The 20381-nt window shown below is 37.1% G+C and overlaps 1 long non-coding RNA gene and 2 pseudogenes across 2 annotated transcripts; 1 reads left to right on the top strand and 2 right to left on the bottom strand.

Moving 5' to 3' along the window:
- Positions 1–230: 230 nt before the first annotated feature.
- Positions 231–1479, bottom strand: LOC148850605 (nuclear pore complex protein NUP35 pseudogene; annotated as a pseudogene).
- A 2991-nt stretch (positions 1480–4470) lies between these two features.
- LOC148850604 (uncharacterized) lies at positions 4471–5340 on the bottom strand. Its single transcript, XR_016098592.1, has 2 exons — positions 5153–5340; positions 4471–4852 (listed from the first exon to the last, which is right to left on the bottom strand). It is a non-coding gene; the product is annotated as an uncharacterized LOC148850604 (long non-coding RNA).
- Positions 5341–5721: 381 nt separating this feature from the next.
- LOC148850603 (protein DETOXIFICATION 27-like) lies at positions 5722–19720 on the top strand (annotated as a pseudogene). Its single transcript, XR_016098591.1, has 8 exons — positions 5722–6177; positions 6281–6815; positions 6937–7023; positions 7123–7179; positions 16787–17025; positions 17117–17235; positions 19420–19506; positions 19618–19720. The product of XR_016098591.1 is annotated as a protein DETOXIFICATION 27-like (transcript).
- The last annotated feature ends 661 nt before the right edge of the window (positions 19721–20381 follow it).

Below are 20381 nucleotides of genomic sequence, written 5' to 3'. Positions count from 1 at the left end.
TTTCATATTCATAATGGCAACAATAAGAGTTGTTTGGAGCAGTCGATGCTCACTTTACAAAAGAGAGAAGGGATAAGGCAGTGGAACTGATACATGTAGAAATGCATCTAGAAGGATTTTGTAGTTATAGATAAAGATTAAACCAGTTACAGATCTTATAATTTGTGAATTATAATTTGAGCAGAGAGAGAGAGAGGAGATAGAGATGCATTGATATTTGCAAAAAAGTATGGACAGGTTCAATGCAGATTTTTTATTTTCACTGCAGAACTATAAACATTCAAAATGGCAACAACTTCCATTCTATACATCAATGCCCGCCTGTGAATTGGCATCAATTCCAAGCTGACACCTACCCCAACAGTACTTTAAACCTACAAATTCTGACCCTAACTGTGAATAGTCATTCTCCCTAGACGACATTTGGAAAGCCGATAATGAAAGCATCATCCAAGATACATAGAAAGCTGAACAATAAAGAGGAAGAGAAACAACATGTTAGTTTATTCATAAACGACTTGTATGATTGATCTCTAGCTAGAGTAAAACTCAAAAATGCATGGGAATTTTTCCCTTAGATGTTTACTTAAAATTCCTAATCAATACCACTCAGATTAAGAACAGAATATATACAAATGGCGTGCAAAGGATATGCCAGGTAATGGAGATAAAATAGGTAGGACGAATTGTTCCCATATACAGTAACCCATTCCTCCTCATTGAGGTTAGTTGCAGGTAAGTTACTCTCCTGCAACTCCGACCTTGCAACTTCCCTTGGTGGAGGAAGCGTAATTAAAGCACCAATTCTACCATGCCTCAACAGGAGAGCCTTTCCCCTTCTCGTCATGCTCACTGCCGCTCTTCGTTGGAGACAACCAGCTTGAACTTGTAGGTGTCTGTTGTACTTGCTGCCCTCCAACAAGGGCAAACGAAGTGCTCGCCTCTGACTTGCTTCTCAATGGAGAATTAGAGTCACGATGGGAATCTCGAAGAGTTCTCATTTCTGACTTGGTGTATGGAGAAATAGGGTAATCCGTGACCCCAGATTTTGGAGAGAAATCTGCACGGTCTTCCAAGGTGAATATGGGCGGTGGTGGAGGATCCGTGACCCCAAAATTCTCTCACCATAGAGAAGAAACAGCAGCTACCTGACCTGGACTCTGAATTTTCCTCTGTGAGAAGAAATCGTGGATACTAAATCATGAAGAGTGATTGCCTTCCTGATCCGGAATTTCTTTGTATGGTAGTGCTCATTTTCCCCAGAAACTTAAACCACAAGATCCGTACGAAGACAAGCTCAGGACGTTAAAACGAACTGAAACAGCAATCGAGAAAACAATACATCGGAGAAACCGAAATTTTAAGCAATAATGGATATTGTTGAAGGATGTATTGATTTTGGCTTGACTCAAATACAAGTAGAGATGATTACAACATATATCACCAAGATGCCTCGATTTCTTCTTGAATGAGCTACAAACATTTAGGATTTTGAATCCCACGAAGGTTTGTGACATGACGGAGAGCTTGGCCTGTTGAGCATTTGGAGGGTTGATCGAGAAAATTAGATGACATTGGAGGGTATTTGTGTCTTTTTCAATGCCATTTAAGGTGGTTAATGTTAAGTATTGGATTGATATGATTTGAAAATTGAGAGAATGACTAATCAGCCCATATCAGAATTTTATAGCTCCAAAGTACGGGAGTAATGCATCCTAACCTGAATTGATGTCAAATTTCTGAATCGTGTGTATTTGTTGAAAATTTTGGTATTGAATTATTATCTTTTAAAATTTAGGAACCAAAAAGTGGCACTAGGCCCAAAATACAGGTACCAATTAAGAGTTTTTCCTCTAAATAATTTGCTAACATAACCGATTAATATTTTTTGGCAAAATAACACGTGGTAAAATTTTCTAGATACCATTTATTAAATACACTCATCCAAATAAATAAGTTGTCAACTTTTTAGAAGCTTGGCATTTTCGTCTTTTTCCGTTTGTTGGAAAATGGTCTAATTGTTGAAAGATTCAATCCCAAAAAAGATGTCCAAAGCTTGTTTTAAACTATTTTTGGGAAGCTCCAAGTGGAGCTTTTCAATTTATTTTGTCTTATATTTGCACGAAAAGACAAGCCTTCAACCAAATTGGCAGTAGGTTGTCAAAACCTCAGGCCCTGCTCACTTTTCGGTAAGTTACTTACCAGAGTAAATGTAGTTACTTGGATAAATTTTTCTTGAGAAACACTTACCCAGGTAAGCGCATTTACCCATGTTCTTTTATTTCTCGTATAAATAAGGAATGACCATTTTATCCATTAAAATCCATTATTAAAAGGGCATTTGTGTCCCATTCAAGTGTTGGCAACTTTCCCCCTAGGTGGAAAAGTTATTTACCCACCTAAAAGATAGGTATCACTTACTAGGAAAATAAACTTTCCTTGGCCTCCACATAAATCTAAAAAAAAAACATGGATTCTTGGTCAATGGAAACCAAAATCCCATTGCTCAACTTCCTCCCCCCGTGAAAATTTGAAAAAAAATCACCCCCTTTATGTAAAAGCCTACTATGTATGTGTTTGGTTCCATTTAGGTTTATTGGGTGGGCGTTTATTGAAAAAACATTTATCTGATAAACACCCACTTTAAATGTTATTTATTTTGTTGTTTGGTTAAGGCGTTTCAAAAAACTCCCCTTTACAACTCAGCACAATAAACGTTTTTTTCATTTCATGCTATTTGGTGGGGCATTTCAAGAATGTTTCAATGTGAGACTTTCACTTTGGTGTATAGAAACCATTAGTCAATCCAACGATCCAAATTACATGTGCTTGTATTTTAAGACCGATTTTTAGATCCAACGGTGAAAATATGATATAATCCACATTCAACGATGGATATATGACTCACTCTTTCTCTCTCCCTCTCTCTCTCTCTCTCTCTTCTATTTTGTTGTTTCATTAATATTTCGTTAATTGGGTTGGTTGGAATTTCTTTTTCTTGCTAAAGGAAAATAAGAAAATATATTATAAATTAACAAAGTTTTATAAAAAACTATTCCATATGAATACTCAATTCTCACTTGGCCAAGCTCATCTGGATGCTTTACTAAATTTTATTTATCCATGGACCCTTACCCCCCATATCCTTTTTGATCAGGTCCAGCACTTGAATCCATTTCATTAGATGGTTTTGCTCTACAGTCCCTTCATTGAGTCAATATTTGCTCTACAAGTGCATGAGAAGGGGAGGTACAGGCCCTATATTTTTCACTTTCTCAGCCCTCTTTAAGGCTTGTGTTGCAGCCCTCGATGTCAATCCTGGGTGGCAAATACATTGCCATTATTGATGCAACAAATGTATATATCTGGAATGTAGTTGCTGAATATTTGATGCAACAAAATGTATATATCTACAAGTTGCAGAGTTGTTTGATGATTTGCCTGAGAAAGACATGGTGGCATGGGCGGCAACTGTCACAAGTTATGCCCAAAATTGAAGGCCAAAAGGAAGCACTAAGATTTTTCGAAGAAATGCAAGATGTAGGTGTAGAAACAGATGAAATCACATTAATTGGAATTCATTCTGTTACACTGCAGTGATGTGGGGATTGTAGTTCATGGACAGGCTGTTTCATCAATAGATTGTTCTCTCAGATGACAGAGACAGAGGCAAGGTGTCCATTACACATCTTCCCTTGTCTGAGAGACTGGTTTGACAGAGGCAGCCTTGCTTCTACTAGTTTTCTTTTGGGAATCTATTGCCTTTCTGAGTTTCTGACCATGATTTTCTATTGACATCTTCTTATTTTCACCTTTAACTAGGATTAACAAAAATTCTCTCATGCATTTGAATCTGATCGACTTCTATTTAAGGATATGAAAATATTTGAAATTACTTACAAACTTTCCTTCAACTTTTTGTTTTCCTTTTATTTTCTGTCAAAACAAACACAACCTAAAGTTTGTGGTAGATCAGATCAGGATATCACCTCTATATTGGATTTTTGATTTCGACGACTTGACCATTCAACCCATCACCCATGCTACCAATTTTTTTAATCTATTAATAGTATAGATTTCTATTGAATAATAGAATATTTCTAATAAATTTTGATGAATTGACCATTCAATATCACCACTATATTGAATGCTATAATATTTCTATTTTCCAACTTCATTTTTTAATCTATTCATAGTATATAAAATTTTTAAGTGTTTCAAGTTTCAACAGTTATTCACATGCATGGGCATCCGTCATTTTACCATGCGTTGAAAGCCCAACCTAACTGAAATCATATAAATATGAAGACTTTGTCTTTGAAATTCTATTGTATATGGTTAAAGTAAGCCCTCAAATTAGTCGAATTGCTTCTATAGTATAATAAGTGAAATCAACAGCAACCAAAATTGTTGAAATTGTACAGGGGAAATAACGTAATCTATATGTGCATAGAAACAGACAAAAGCAGATAGCAATAAAAAAAAAAAAAAGAGAGAACATCAGATTTATGTAGTTCGGCTAAATTGTCTACATCCACAGGCAGCAACTCAGAGCTTCATTTTTACTATAAACAAGAGAAAATACAAAATGACTTCACCAGAATCACACCACATTCAATACACCCAACTCAATACTCCTCTCAATACACGTATACACTATACATTGAAATGAAATGAAGAATAAAATGAGAAATAACATAGGTGGGACCCCCTATTTATAATTGAGCTAAGGGGTATAATGGCTAAGCAAACCATAAGCGGTGGTTTACAAATGGTGTGCCACCGATTGCAAATTCGGTGAGCCACCGACTGGCCCACCTTTTTGTTTTTCAACAGAAATCAACTGAATAATCTGCAATATAACAAGTAAAATCAACTATAGCCAAAACAGATACGCTTCTCAATCCATCTCTAACAAGGATCAGGAAATGCAAGATGACAGTGTGATAGATGCAATCAATGAGTATCTTTTCAAGCTAAAAATCAAAGAAGAAATATATGGTGAAGAGTAAAGGGTGAAAACAATGGAAAAGGATAGATCTATCTACGGGCTAAAAGAAGAACACATGCTCAAAAAAGAAAACGATAGACGGAGAACTTAGGAAAAAACTGAGGGAAAAATCGAAAGAATAGAAAATGATAGATCCATTACCTTGCCAATGAAGAACGACGTCCACTGCTTCTCCGAGCTTCGGTGTCACTCCTCTGATCATCTATCTACAAGCGGCTTCAAGCTCGCTCGTGGTCAGGGTTTCAGTGAATAGAGAAACAAAAAGAAGAAAATCATGGGATGATAGATTGAGTTGCACCGGATCAAAACTTGCAGGTGCCACATCATACGACACGTAAGCTCCATGTTAGCTATGCATTTCATGAAACGCACAACCGTTGGGGCTTCCTCCAACGGCTATTTTCACGAAAGCCGATGAAAAAATGGGAAAACATTTATTGCCATTTTTTTATTAAACATTACCATCAAATAGTGGTTTCGGCACCGATAAACTTTTATTGCGCCAAAAGCTGAACTGGCGCTGAGGTGGCAGCGTTTATATGATAAACGTAAACGGAACCAAACATCCCCTATGTCATTTTATTGTCAGAAAAAATATTTAAAAAAACTTTCCAAACGGCACCTAACGTAATAAGATTTAAAATAAAATATAAAATAGAATCAACTTCATACACTACCATTATTATCATTAGTTGATTTAGTTCCACAGCCTGCCATACACACATCCCATTCATCTAATCCTCACGAGGCATCTCTTCTTCGCAATACGGATTGGCTGAATGGGGTGGCTGCGTAGCGTTGTGGCACGAATAATGCCCCACACCTTGGATTAATGCTAATCCGATCCCTTTCGTTGCTTGTCTCACTGAATAGTGAATAGAACCGAAGGGAAGTGAAGGACTTGAGTTGAGAGAGGCAGTGAGACGGAGATGAGAGAAGAGGTGCCTCTGCTGTTAGTTGAGTATGGGGAGGGTAGCCTGATTGAACAGATTGTGTTGGAATTAAAGAAGTTATGTCAGATTGCCTGTCCCTCTGTAGTGAGTCGGGTAGTCATGTATTCCATGACTATTATCCTTCAGGCATTTGCTGGTCACTTGGGGGATCTCGACATTGCTGCCTTCTCCGTTGTTACCACCGTCTTTATCTCTATAAGTTTCGGATTCCTGGTACTTGTTCTTTAGCTTTTCTTCCTTTTATTTTAAATTTTACTAGCATATCTCTATACGATGCTTCGAATCTGAATTGATGATGAGACGGGGATTTAGTTAGTTAGGAATGGCAAGCGCGCTCGAGACGCTGTGCGGCCAAGCCTATGGAGCTAAACAGTATCACATGTTGGGAATTTATTTGCAACGTTCGTGGATCGTTATGCTCCTCTCTTCGATTCTGCTCTTGCCCATTTACGTTTTTGCGACTCCCATTTTAAGGTTCATGGGGCAGTCAACGGATGTGGCCGAACAATCGGGAAAAGTGTCTCTCTGGTTGATCCCGTTTCATTTCTCCTTTGCGTTTGAATTCCCACTGCAGAGGTTTCTGCAATGCCAGCTTAAGACCGCAGTGGTTGCGTGGATCTCTGTTGGGGCACTTGTCCTCCATGTGTTTGTTAGTTGGCTTTTCGTTTATAAACTTAGGGTCGGTCTTGTTGGAACTGCCATCACTTCTCCCGGTGGGTAACGGCGTTGGGGCTATTAACGTATACGATTTGTGGGGGGTGTCCTCTCTCTTGGACTGGATTCTCTACCCAAGCGTTTTCTGGGCTTTGGCAATTTCTCAGACTCTCTTTGGCTTCAGGAGTCATGCTATGGTATTACTGCCTTGCCTTTCTCTGCTTCCTATTCCATTAATATATGGTTAGACGATAATAAGGAGAGGTTAGGGATCTTTTTTGGGTCTGTAAAATTTTAATCTTTCTTCTGATATTGCAGCTTGGAGAACACGTACTATAGAATATTGATAATAGCTTCCGGGTATTTGAGGAAAACTGAGGTTGCAGTTGATGCTCTTTCCATCTGGTTAGGACCTTCTAGCTCCACTATCCATATTCGTGGTTTCCATTATTATATTTGTAAACCTGAATTTGTTTTCCACCAAAATGTGATGTTACCTGGCAGTATAACCATTTATGCGTGGGAGTCGATGATCCAGCTTGGGTTCTTTGCTGCAATAGGGTACTCTCTCTCTCTCTCTCTCTCTCTCTCTCTCTCTCTCTCTCTCTCTCTCAAACTATTTGTGTGTGGTGTGTGAGATTATTAAAAGAGAAGATGAAAATTGACATGAAAAAAGTGGCAAAAGAATCTGGTAGGGCCAGTGGTAACAATTTAACCTCAAATGGGACACCGTCACAAACAAAATGGAAGTACGTATAGCGGCGTATAAGAGTCCAACAGATTGCTAGCATGAGCCATGGATTTGGGGAGACGGAGTTTCTTGAAAGCAAAAACCGTGCGAACAACCTGAACCTGAGATAGCCCTGATGTGTAACTGGATGCCGTGCTCTTATGCTGTGTTTGGTTTGAAAGGAAATGTAGGGAAAGGTAGGGAAACTATACAAGATTTGTTAAGGTTTTCTTGACTTTCCCTTCCTTTCCTTACCTTTTCTTTCAAACCAAACACAGCCTTAACATGTTCACACGGTTTTTGCTTTCAGGAGATTAGGCTCCAATAGGAAATTTATATATGAAAACCTGAATTTGTTTTCCACCAAAATGTGATGTTACCTGGCAGTATAACCATTTATGCGTGGGAGTCGATGATCCAGCTTGGGTTCTTTGCTGCAATAGGGTACTCTCTCTCTCTCTCTCTCTCTCTCTCTCTCTCTCTCTCTCTCTCTCTCAAACTATTTGTGTGTGGTGTGTGAGATTATTAAAAGAGAAGATGAAAATTGACATGAAAAAAGTGGCAAAAGAATCTGGTAGGGCCAGTGGTAACAATTTAACCTCAAATGGGACACCGTCACAAACAAAATGGAAGTACGTATAGCGGCGTATAAGAGTCCAACAGATTGCTAGCATGAGCCATGGATTTGGGGAGACGGAGTTTCTTGAAAGCAAAAACCGTGCGAACAACCTGAACCTGAGATAGCCCTGATGTGTAACTGGATGCCGTGCTCTTATGCTGTGTTTGGTTTGAAAGGAAATGTAGGGAAAGGTAGGGAAACTATACAAGATTTGTTAAGGTTTTCTTGACTTTCCCTTCCTTTCCTTACCTTTTCTTTCAAACCAAACACAGCCTTAACATGTTCACACGGTTTTTGCTTTCAGGAGATTAGGCTCCAATAGGAAATTTATATATGAAAAAGCATATGCATTTATTATATATGAAAAAGCATATGCATATATGAAAAAGTATTTAGTTATTTACAATTGATATAACAGAATGCATAGATATAATACAATTTTATTGATAATGCATCAATCAAGAGTTCAAAATACAAAGCATATGCATTTATTATATTTTAATTCTTATGTCAGATTATTTTCTAGTTTACTATTTTTACTTTACATTAACAAAAAAAGTCAACCAAATATTAAATTCTTAAATGTAAATTAAAATATCAATTAATAATTTATAAAAATATATAATATCAACTTAAAATATTATCAAATCTATTAAAATTTCTAAGATAAATATCATATGTGAATTCATAATTTTTAAATACTAAATGATTATTCCATAATTAATATTTTTATTTCTATATTTTTTCTGAAATTCAAAATCATTTTTGATACAAATGTAGATTAGTAGATTTGATAGATTGAATTTAATAGTGTATTCTTGAATATTTTGTATGCATAAACAATAAATATGTTGTCATTTAATGTAAATTAAAATATTAATTGATAATTTAAAAAATATATAAACATTTGAAGATACACATCATGTGCAAATTTATAAATTTTAATTTTTAATTAAAGTTGTTAAACATAAATATGTATTATTTATTTGGATTGCATGTGGAGACTAAAATTAATAAAAGTTATTTTTATGTAGCATATTATCACAAAAAGCAAGATAGCTTAGTGGTTTAAGGACTTGGGTGTTGGGTGTTAGGTATTAGGTGACTTGGTTTCAAATCACACTATACTCATTTTTCAATAGAAAAGCACATTGTATTGCTGTTTTATTGGTATGTATCGGTGTGTATCAGTTGAGACAAAGCAATACAGATGGATATGCACCCGTATTGGCCCGGTATGCACAACTGGTAGGATACAATGCGATATTTACGATTTCAATACGATATGCCCTGTATTGGATGTATTGTATTGATATTTTGAACCTTGGATGGAGGTTGGGCCGCTTTAGGTTGAGGGTTAAGGTCTTATTTTTAGGACTCAAGGGTTAAGGTCAATTTTTTAGCATTATTATATATAAAAGGGAAAATCTATGATACCGAAAGACATGATACTAGAATGGCTATGACCAATCACAACACCCCGTGAATTTTGGTGAAAACTCACCTGATTGGTTCCTACTTTTATGATGGTGGTTGATTAGTTGTAAGTTTTGTCAGTATCATGTCTTTCTGGCATCATAGTCGAACCCTATATAAAAAGATATATTTATTTTTCTTTAGAAATATTTGCTTCAAACCTGAAATTGTGGACATACATGCATACATTTATGGAAGCATAGGTACATATATACATTAATGCATATGTGTACATGCACACACACAAATACAGGCTTATATAGGGCAAATTAAAGACAATTGCATCAGGATCTGCTATGAATACTAGCATGTAAAACAGGCTATGTAACCAATCCTTAGTGAACATGCCAATGTTCCATACACATGGATGTACAGGTCACTTGTGATTACATAGCCCATTTTACATGCAAATGCTTATAGCAGAACTGGAGTCCAGACAACCACCTTACTCTTAGGTGCCGTTCGATTTTTCAGAAAGCTATTTACTTGGGTATGTGAACTTACCTAGGTATGTGAATTACCTGTGTTCTTTTGATTCTAAGGTAAATTATACAATGACTATAAAAATTCATTGTTAGAATCGGCAAAGTTATCCTAACATGTTTTGTCAACTCTTGCCCCAAGTGGGGAAGTTACGTATCCACCTAGGAGATGTGTATCACTCACCTGGGTAAGTAATACCTACGGAAAGTGATTTTTTTTGCGGGTCCCTCATGAATCTAGAAAACAAACATGGGAAAAGCAGTCAATGGTAGGGGTGTTCATTCAGTCGGTTCAGTTTGGAAATAAAACCTAACCGATATTTCGATTAGGCCATTTTCATGAACCGAATTAGACTTGAAAACCGAACTGAATTGAACCAAATTCAATCAGTTTAGTTCAGTTTTAAATCGGTTAATTTGGTTAGTTAAAATATAAATGTATGCTATATTTATATGAATACTTATTATTAAAATATATCAACATTCATAATTAAAATACATATTATATATTATTATTACTACAAATATTAATATTAACTTATATCAATGTTAATATTAATATTTAAAATACATAGTAATATTAATGTTGTTATTACTATAAACATAATTATATGTATTTATTTTGGTTAATTCGGTTTTCATTTCAGTTCAGTTGATTTTTTTTTCCTTAAATCGAACCTAAAACCAAAAACTGATATTTCTAAAATCATCAAACCAAGTTGAACTGAAAACCAAAATAACCAACTGAATTGGCTTATTTGGTTTGGTTCGGTTCAGTTCGATTTTCGATTTGATAACCGAATTTGAACACCCCTGGTCAATGGGAACCACAATCCCATTGACCAATTCCCCCCTTTAGAATCCAGAAAACAAAAGGGGCTTTAGGGGATATGGCACTTAGCCCCTCAAACTTTTTGATTATAGCACTTTGTCCCTGCTGTTGCATTCCGTCAGTTTGTGGAATGTTCCTTAGTATTTATAAAACCTTAAATTACCCTCATGTTATTTATAAAACCTCAAATTACCCTTATGTTATTTTATGACTGTATGCATGCACAGGAAACCTGCTGTCCCAAGGAACAAGGACAATGGTTTGAATGATTATTCTGTAGTTGACTCTATATTGCTTGAAACCCTTTGATTTCAACCCAAAATGGCTGGCAGCTTCATGGAGGCATGGACATTGTTCTTCAGAATCATGAACTACTGCTCTTCCAAAGTTTCTAGTAGATTCTTGAATTTGGCACTTTTGTTACATAAAATCACAATGTCAATTCTTTTTTTTGGTTCAAATGTCTTCATGTTGATTGGTATGTTGGGAAACCATGAAGGTTGATACAGTCCAAAATTTTTTATGAGAAAGTGGGGTTTGAGGATGAGATATGTGGTCTAACTAAAGGAGTTATATTTTTTAAGTGCTTTCTTCTCAAGTTGGTTTTTGTTGAAAGGTTATTATTCTGTATGTTTAGTACCACAGGGGTACATTGGTACTTTCAGCATCTTTTAATTTTAAGTTGTCACCCTAGTATAAATAATAAAAAGATGGCGCTGCCAGCACCTTTTGTGTCTCCAAATCTGTCTTTCTTCTCTCTTCTCTCCTCTCTCTTCTCTCTTCCTTTCTTCCTTCTTCTCTTCTGGATAACATGGTATCAGAGCGGGACTGTTAGATCTGAAAGAAGAGATCGAGCAAACCTTTTTTGTCTTCTCCCTTCGCCAAATACAGTGAGATTCATTGAAGATCCAAATCCAGATTCAGATCGGACTGAAGTACTCTCTCTCCCTTTCTCCTTTTTTTTTAATTTTTTTTTCTGGTCGTGTGCCAGAACAGAACCTGTAATAGGTTCAGTTTGTTAATGTGAGGCGAGCAGCACCCTCTTCTTTCCTTTTTTGTGGGATCAGCTGATCCCTGTAACAGACTGTAGGTCGGTGATGACCTTTATATGCTGCGACAGCAGCCTTCTAGTGAATTTGTAGGTCAGGGGAAGACCTGTATATGCTGCGACAGCAGCTACACTTGATTTGTAGGTCAAGAGAGGACCTGTACATGCTGCTACAAAAGTCATACCTGATTTATGGTGGACCAGTGATGACCTGTGAGTTCGGTAACAATAGCTGATTTTGTTGAAGAACTGAGATTTAAAAGAGGGGAAAAGAGGGGAGTAGTTGTCTCTAATTCCCTGGTTCAAAGTTTTTATTTTTTTTTTATTTTTTTTATTGGGGTGTTAGGCTGCTTCTATTTGATCTTTTTTGTGTTCAGTTGGAGTGCAACCTAAAGTTGTGATTATGAGTGGTGAAGACTTTGCCACATCTGGAGTTTCCTCAATGCAGAACGGAACAAGTGGGGGTATAGATTTATCCTTCCCTATGGCTGTTATACCCCTGGATGGTTTGAATTATTTAGAATGGTCGAGGGGGATGAAGTTATACATTACTACAAGGGGAAAAATAGGGTATATAAATGGGAGAATTAAAGAACCGAATTCCAGGAGTGCTCTTTTGGTGTCTATGCAACCTCAGGTGAGAAGGAACTTTATGTGGGCTGAAACGGCTTATGAGATCTGGGAGCAGGCAAAATGGACCTATTCTAAACTACGTCACTATGCAAAAATCTATCAGTTACAGGCAAAATCATCCACTTGTAAACAGGGGGAGAGGAACCTTTTTGCATACTATTCAGATTTGACCTCCATCTGGAAGGAGTTAAATCACTATTAGAGTGTAGACTAGAAGTGTGATGAAGATGCAAAAGAATATAAGAAGCTTGTTTCCCAACAAAGAGTGTTTGCATTTCTCCATAGTTTGAATCTAGTATATGAATCCATTAGAGTCCCAATCCTAGGCAGCAAGGATCTTCCATCTGTCAAGGAGGTTTATGCATTAGTACAGTTGGAAGAAAGTAGAAGAAATTTAATGAACAACTTCAGAGGGGATGCAGTTGTGTTGGCAGCAAAAGGGAATGTTACTACAGGTGGGGGGAATTTTTTTAAGAAGGGGGCCCCTCAGAAAAGGGTAGAAGACAAACAAATTATGGTGCACCCATTGCCAGAAACCCCGACACACCCGAGAAACATGTTGGGATCTTCATGGGAAGCCTAAATGGGCCCAAGAATTAATCAAGAAGCAATGTTCAGACCCGAATAAGAAGTCAAGACAGCAAGGTCCAAGAAAGTTCACAACAAATATGGCTTCTCAGGAGAATCAGCCCCGTACTACTACTATGACTCAGACACACACTTCTGGTTCTGACCCGAGGGAGGATATTATTAATTCCTTCCGTGACCATTTGGAACTCTGGTAGAGCAATTCGTCAGATGGATTCTTCTCCTCCTTCAACTTCATTTGCGTCTACATCAGGTAACTCTGCCACAACTTTCCATGTATCGTCTCATCCCCCTGACTCTCATTGGATAATCGATTCTGGAGCGCCAAAACATATGACTGCTGAGTCCACTTATTTCCAGACCTACCACCTCCTCTCTGGAAGAGACAAGGTGATGGTTCATATTCTACCATAGCTGGTCAAGGAACCATTTCTCTTCCCTTTGGCCTCACCCTGACTAATGTCTTACATCTTCCAAAATTCTCTATTAATTTGTTTTCTGTTAGTAGTATCACTAATTCCTTAAACTGCTTAGTAACTTTTTTTCGTTCTTATTGTGTATTCTAGGATTTGGCCTCGGGGAAGACGATTGGTAGAGGACGTATGGTGAATGGACTCTACATGCTGGAGAATAAAGCTGGTCTTACAGTCACTGAGTTCAGAGTTAGTCTAGTACAAATCAGGTCTATTTATGGCACAGTCGTCTCGATCATTTTTCTTTCGAATCTTTAAAATTGTTGTTTCTAGAGTTATTTAAGTCAGTGTCAGTGTCACTGTTTACATGTCAAACTTGTCAATTGAGTAAGCATTGTAGAACTCATTTTTCTTCAAAGAATAATAAATCTGAATTTCCTTTCCATATTATTCATTCTAATGTTTGGGGCCCTGTTACTTTACCATTTGAGAGTGGCTACAAATATTTTATTACCTTTATTAATGATTACTCCAGATACAGATGGATATATCCCAAGCGAACCAGGGATGAAGTACCATAAATTATCCAAGATTTCCACCGAATGATCTTCACCCAATTTCAAACTGAGATCCAAATTTTCCAATCCGATAATGCCAAAGAATATTTTCATAATTATCTTACGGAATTCTTTGCTTCGCATGGATTACTTCACCGTAGCTCTTGTGTTCGAACACCACAACAAAATGGTGTTGCTAAAAGATAAAACCGACACCTTCTTGAAGTGGCTAGGGGTCTACTCATTCATATGAATGTCCTAAAACGTTTTTGGCTTGAGGCGGTCCTTTGTGCTACCTATCTCATTAACTGTATGCCCTTTCGCTGGTTAGAGTGCAAAGCCCCACATTAGCTTCTTTTTCCCAAGGCTCCTCTTCTTTCTATTCCTCCTCGTGTGTTTGGTTGTCATTACTTTGTTCAAAATCTGGCTCCCACCCGTGGAAAATTTGATTGTCGTGCTATTCATTGCATCTTCTTGGGGTACTCCCTCACTCAAAAGGGGTACCGATGCTTTGATCCCGTCTCCCAGAGATATTATGTTTCTATGGATGTCTCCTTCTTTGAGAGTGAGCCTTTCTTCCTTGTTTCTCCTCAGGGGGAGTGTAGAAATGAGAAGAAACTAGTTTGGCTGCCTTCTCTTCCTGATCCTCCTCCCTTTCATGTTTTCTTTCGGCGTCACAAAGGCTAGCCAAGTTCAAGAGCTATGGAGCATCCAGAAGCTGTACCACCAATACCATCAAACTCTTCGGGAGTGGATCCTTCCCAACTAGGTACCTTAGTTCCCATTGATGTTCTTGACCCTATTGCCATTGATACCTCTATTGTTGATGACCTTAACCTTCCTATTGTTCATAGGAAAGGTGTTAGGTCTTGCACCACTAAACACCCCATATCCCACTTTGTTTCCTATGAGAACATTTCACCTTTGGGCCTTTCTCTCTTCCATCGATAGCGTTCCTATTCCTAAGAATGCGGCAGAAGCTCTTTTGATACCTGAATGGACAGATGCTATGAAGGAAGAGATTAATGCTTTACATAAAAATGGTACATGAGAACTTGTAGATGGCACAGTGGGTTTTCATAGTAAAACACAGGGTTTATGGCACAGTGGAGCGATATAAAGCTCATTTAGTAGCAAAGGGGTTTACACAAGTGAATGGAGTGGATTATGCAGAAACTTTTGCACCCGTCACTAAGATGAACTCCATTAGAGTTCTTTTCTCCTTAACTGCTAATCTTGACTGGGATCTTCATCAACTTGACATCAAGAATGCATTCTTAAATGGTGACCTTGAAGAGGAAGTATACATGGTGAAACCCCTTGGTTTCCAAGCTCAAGGTAATGAACAGAAAGTGTGCAGGTTAAAAAACTCATTATATGGCCTAAAACAATCACCAAGAGACTGGTTCAGTAGGTTCTATGTTGTAGTTCAGCAAAAAGGTTACAAGCAATGTCAATTTGATCACATAGTATTTGTGAAAATAGGGGAAGGGAGGATTGGAGCACTGATAGTATATATTGATGACATAGTTATCACTGGTGATTGGAATGATGAAATTCAAAAGATGAAGAGTTTCCTTGCTACTCAGTTTGAAGTGAAGGATCTAGGTCCTCTAAGGTACTTCCTTGGGATTGAAGTGGCTCGCTCACAAAAGGGTATTTTCATTTTCCAAAGAAAGTATGTTTTAGATCTACTCCAGGATACAGGAAAATTGGGAGTGAACTTGTTGATTCCTCTATTGATCCTAACTACAAATTAGGAGACTGTCAAGGTGAACCCATTGAGAATGTGAAACGGTTTCAAAGACTTGTAGGAAGACTGCTATATCTTTCTATGGCTCGACCAAACATTGCTTATGCAGTGGGTGTTCTTAGTTAGTTCATGCATGCCCCTAAGACTATCCACCTTGAAGCAGCAGAAACATTTCTCAGATATCTTAAGAAGTTCCTAGGTGCAGGATTGTTGTTTCAAAAGCACGGGCATTTGAAAGTTGAAGTGTATACATATGCAGATTGGGCAGGACCCTTGAATGATCGGAAGTCAACAAGTGGCTATTGTACCTTTATAGGAGGGAACCTAGTTACCTGGAGAAGCAAAAAGCAAAATGTGGTAGCTAGGTCTAGTGCTGAAGCTGAATATCAGGCAATGTCTCATGGAGTGGCTGAAATTATTTGGCTAAAGAATTTGTTGAGTGAGTTGGGCTTTCATGTTGGTGGACCTATGACTCTTTACTGTGATAATAAAGCAGCCATAAACATCGCCACTAATCTTATGCTGCATGATAGAACTAAGTATATCAAAGTTGACAAACATTTCATCAGAGAAAAGGTTGTCACAGGGGAAGTGTGTACTCCCTATGTCAGTTCTGAAGACCAACTTGCAGACATCTTTACAAAAGGGTTACATCACTTGTGACATTATGATTTATGTGACAAGGTGGGCATGATTGACACCTATGTCCCAACTTGAGGGGGAGTGTTGAAAGGTTATTATTCTGTATGTTTAGTACCGCAGGGGTACTTTGGTACTTTCAACACCTTTTAATTTTAAGTTGTGTCACCCTAGTATAAATAAGAAAAAGTTGGCGCCGCCAGCACCTTTCGTGTCTCCAAATCTCTGTCTTTCTTCTCTCTTCTCTCTTCTCTCTTCCTTTCTTCCTTCTTCTCTTCTGGATAACAGTTGTATTTGGAAACAAATATGCAAAGAATTCAAAGATTTGGTTGCCAATGAGAAAAGTTCTCCTTATTGTTAATATCGTTTTTCTTATTTATGGATTTTCTATAATGCAGAGTGAGGATTGCTAATGAACTTGGAGCACAGAATGGGAGACGTGCAAAGTTTGCTGCCGTAGTCTCGATTGTGACCTCTTTGCTAGTTGGACTCTTCTTTTGGTCCATGATTATGGCTTTCCATGACAGGATTGGGATGATATTTACTTCTAGCACTGAAATTCTACATGCTGTTAATTAACTGGCAGTCTTATTAGCATCAACTATTCTTCTCAACTGCATCCAGCCAGTTCTTTCTGGTAATTGGAACTTTTTTATTTTTTGTAAATTTTAATGAATTCACATTAACACAAACTATGATGTCTTGTTGTGAAAATATTCTGTTTTAAGGGGTAGCTGTTGGATCAGGATGGCAAGAACTAGTGGCATATATTAATGTAGGTAGCTACTATCTTATTGGGGTCCCTCTAGCTCTTATCATGGGATGGGCCCTCCAGTTTGGTATTACGGTATGTTTTCTTTCTTTATCTAAATGCACTTGCACATGTACACAATTTAGAATCATACGCAGCTTAGTGGTGGGAACATATTATGCCACTTTCTGCTTCCGATTGGGAGTCTTGATTCCACAGTCCTTAGAGTCTGCATCGGATATCACATAAGTACTCATTAGAAAGTAAATAAGAATTACACCTAGCATCTTAGTATCACTTTAATTATATAGATCTGAAGAGAAATAATATAAAGTTGGAGAACACTTACCAATACGAAATATTTTTAAAACTAATAAAAATGCATGAGCTACAGGAAAAGAATTACTTGTTGATTACTGCATAAGAAGAAAATAAATTAATAAATAATAAGAAACAAATGAAACCATCAAATAAATAAATAAATAAATAAATCATAAATTTATCATTTTGACTGCCCAGTTTTTACTTCTGTCAAACACCTACTGAATATTAGTTTGTTTTTTCCTTTTCCCTTTATTTTCTTTATTTCATTAAATCTTTGTTACTATTCTGCTCCTACTCCAGGTTCTACACATTTAGGTCTAAGACTATCGTTTTCCACTGTCCTTGACTATAATTAGGTTGGGGTAATATGGTTATGATGGCTGAGAAATGGTGGAAAATGAGCTCTGTTTTCTCACATTTATTTGGTTGTTTTACCATATCAATATGGCTAAACAGGAATATGATGTTAAACATCCTTGCAAATGTACTTTGGCCAGTATAATAATGTCTATTAGATCACATATGCTTGAGAATGTGGTACCATCTTGTTTTGGTTCACTAGATGAATATGCAGTACTTTTTTCTGTGGACGATGCTAACTGCAGCAAGTAGAAGTTTGGAATCCTAGCTTCAGTGGAAGACCCCTCTTTGAGCAATAATTGATCGAGTATCCCAATAGTATTGTCCTTGACAGTTTGGGATGAACCAGATTCACTTGTCCATCTCACAACGTGCCCCTCCCACCTTAAGTTGAGCCCTGACTGTGCACCATGAAAAATAATATAATTTTTCTTAGGAGTTGCTTTGTTGTTTCACCTTTATCTTATTCACAATTAAATAATTTCCAGTTGAAATGTAGATTAAGCGGTATTTTATGATGGCTGTACTAGTTGGACAAATACAACTAACATACTTGATGAAGAGTTTCTTTTCTCCAAATTAAAAGAATGTGATATGGTTCTTCAGACTAATGCCATATTTTTAATCCTAACTTTCAAAGATAGGATATTTATCCACAAGTGAGTAACTGAACCTTAAGAGGTGGAATCAGAATTAGGAAATGGACTGGAGAGCCACACTATACAATGAATCTTTTAAATTGTCTGATATTTGGAAAAAATCATTAATGTTAACCACTGCACTCATCTGTCAATAGCTGTTGACCTAATGCTTGCATATATTTTGAGCACTTCCATCCTCTGTTAATTATTGACTAATAGAATGTCTTCGTTGACCATATTCTTTTAAAAAAATGTATTCAAATGGAATAAACTATCCCTTTACTCAAGTAATGATCAAAGTAATTGAAAATTTGTATTCATTGACCACAGTAGCTGTAAAATTTTCTGTCCTTTTGAGTAGCATTTGATGTCTGTCACTTGGAGTTGGTAGATTTGTCAGAGGGGAGAAATAATTGATTCTAACGTCAACACATTTTTTCAGAATGTAATGTCAAAACATTTGCGGATGGGGCTTTGATATACAACAGCCTAGGGTAGGGATGTTTTTCACAATATACTCAAAAAGAAAATCATCCTCTGCACTTCGGATGTCAAAAATGTAGTAAATGATGGGCCATGGGGCTAATCTTGCAGAGAAAACTCTACACATGGTCAATCCAAGTGGCTGGTTTCATTGGGTTTGAGCCTTTTCCTTGGCAGAATAACCAGTATGCTAAAGGCTGTTAGGTTTTTGCAGTTCTTGTTTCATGGAAAAATTTATGAGCATTGGCATGCGTATGGACATGAATTTTGTTTATAAATTTCTGAGTAGTCTCAGTTTCTCAGCAATCCCAAAGAACGGGACAGATGAAGTTGGTAATATTCTTAATCGCTCTGATGTATAAATTTATGTCATGGTTCCTAACAGATATTTTTTACTTAATATCTAACAGCTTCTGAAATTTCTTTCAAGGACTAAACCTCTCTCAAAATCCACCTGTGCTGTATTTGTCAGGGAATCTGGACCGGAATGATATGTAGGACTGTAGTTCAAACCTTGATACTGACCTTCATTACCATGAAATGTAATTGGGAAGAACAGGTAAAGTATGGTCCATTTATGTAATCGGTATCCACGGATTTAATATTTTGATTGATTTATGCATGTTAGTGTAACTTGTTGGGATTTCACACAAAAGACTTCTATTCTCAGGCTCAGAAAGCCAGCACTGAACTGGAAAAACAGGCAGATTTCCATCCTTAACTTGGGAATTGCATCACCATGGTTTTTTATAAATCATGCAAAATATTTGTGTTCACATTTAGGCGTTGATGATTGGATGTAAAGTTGCTTTTTTCCCCACGTCTTAACGATGCTTAGCTAAACAGAAGAGACGACAAGATTGAATTGTTTGTCCTTTATTTTTTGAAGCCAATTGTTTATCCCTTCAGTGAGCTATGGAAGAAGTAACAAACAGAACAGACTTCATTTATTTTCTCCATAGAGGTAGGGACCGGTTTTGGATTGGACCATGTCCAAACCAAAATCAATTTGGAGGATTGGATGGATGAACAAGACTTATTGAATTGGACCAGTCCAAACATAATAGTCCAAAGTATTTATTGGATTGGTTGGACCTGGTCCATCCATAATAAATTTATAATGGATTATGTCTGGTCCATTGATTGAAGATAAGAATATAGGTGTCAATGGACCAGGCTTTAGTTAGAATTAATCTAAATTAAAACAAATTTGAACATATTGGACAGTCCAGACATTGAATTAGACTGGTCCAAATGAATCAAGATATTCATTGGATTGGATTGGATTGGACCTAGTCCATTTGTAATGACTCACATTGGACTGGATCGGATTGGACCAAATTCAGTCCAATTCACACACACCTACATAAAAGCGAATGGTCTTGAATCTTGATTATTGTAAGAAATAATGTAGTAGGAATAAAGCCATTGCCA

This window comes from Nelumbo lutea, chromosome 5 (assembly GCF_056320005.1).
Source record: "Nelumbo lutea isolate HS-2025 chromosome 5, American lotus-T2T, whole genome shotgun sequence".
NCBI lineage: Eukaryota > Viridiplantae > Streptophyta > Magnoliopsida > Proteales > Nelumbonaceae > Nelumbo > Nelumbo lutea.
The sequence above is the reverse complement of the archived record's forward strand: the minus strand, read 5'-3'. Positions and strand labels throughout refer to the sequence as shown.